The sequence below is a fragment of the Alexandromys fortis genome, unplaced genomic scaffold (genome assembly GCF_014885135.2).
Source record: "Alexandromys fortis isolate MF-2015 unplaced genomic scaffold, M_Fortis_MF-2015_v1.1 scaffold_333, whole genome shotgun sequence".
Lineage (NCBI taxonomy): Eukaryota > Metazoa > Chordata > Mammalia > Rodentia > Cricetidae > Alexandromys > Alexandromys fortis.
Genome location: NW_026068330.1, coordinates 796,185 through 797,831, shown reverse-complemented (window position 1 = coordinate 797,831; position 1,647 = coordinate 796,185).

Genomic DNA, 1,647 nt, shown 5'->3' with positions numbered 1-1,647 from the left:
GCCTATGATTTCCCTTTTGTCTATTCGTCCAAGTTCCTACCCATACTCAGTCATGAAATTCTAATTAAATTCAATGGGTCACAAATAAAAAGTGAGACATGCTGATGAAAAGAAGGTCTTGAACAAGAGAGGGGCAGAATAATAAAGCAGAGTGAGAGTCAAGGTGACTAAAAATAATTACATGTATTTAAAAAACTGTCAAATAAAAAAATGAAAAATGAAGGAACACAGAAATTTACTGGCATATAAAAGAGCTCAGGTCCTCTCTGGGTTTGAGGTTCACATCTATAAAGACGGAATCAGATTAGATGTGAAATTATCATGGAATTTAGTCACTGGGCCAAGATTGCCTATGGGCTCCTGAATCCCAAAGACTGAAACAGAAAATCTCAGTGATGGGCTGTCTCTCATCAGAACTAATTCTCCAGATTCCTTCAGGATTACACAGGGTCTAATGCCTGGGGCCATAGGAATGTAGAGCAGGTGACAACTGGTGTTCAGCAGGTTGACCCACCAGACAAATGGTTCCCTGTGGGGAGCCCCACCTGGAACAGCCATGTGGTTACTTGCTATGGACCAGTTGCTCTTGTCTGTAATTTCTCTCATGAGCTACTTCATTCCTTTCCTAAGAATAGCTGTGGGGTTCTTTCTATGACTTTTTTTGGCAGTGTATTTTACATTTATTTGGGCAGACATAGAGCTATTAGTGGCCAAGATGATAAATTCTCTTTAGGCTGTATAACTTTGATGAATAGACACAATACTAGGATATTTAGCAGTACTCAGACTTACGTAAGTTCTTAGTCACAAAGACAGCCTTTTACACAGACAGCAAATTTGGGACTTTGGAGCAGATTCAAAGCAGTTTGGTGACACCTGGAGGCAAATATTAGGATGCCTCTAGAGACAAAAAATAGTGGTCATTTTCCTAGGTGTTCTTTGTTGCTGATTCAGATCTTGAAGCAACTTTAGTCTGCGTGTGCTACCTACCACTCAAGGTCAAGCTAATTGATGGTTATTGTTAAGTCTTAAGTTTAAAAGCTATTTTTTGCCTGGGAGCCCTCAACAGCTTAGAACAACAAGCATGGCTCATTGTGACATCACTGGCCTAGGAGAAACTACATAGCTTATCATGGGGTATGAGAATGGGTCGGGCCCTGAATATGTGACAATATTGTCTAGAGTTTTGGCTATTGTTGAATTAGGAGTGGCGGGGCTGCGACCCCAGCACCCCGCCGCCCGCATGGCTAGGTTATGCCCGAAATAATTACACGGAAACTGTATTCTTTCAAACACTGCCTAGCCCGGCTAGTTTTAGCTTCTTATTGGCTAGCTCTTACATATTGTTCTAACCCATTTTTAATATTCTGTGTAGCCCACGAGCTGGCTTACCAGAGAGGATCTTAACCTGCGTCTGTCTGGAGTGGGAGCATCATGGCAACTCACTCACTCAGCTTCTTTTTCCCAGCCTTTTCCTCTGTCTACTCCGCCTACCTAATTTTCTGTCCTATGAGGGCCGAGGCAGTTTCTTTATTATTAACCAATGAAATCAACAGATAAGATACAAGACCCACCTCCATCATTTCCCCTTTTTCTGTTTAAACAAAAAAAGAAAGGCTTTAACTTTAACATAGTAAAATTACATAT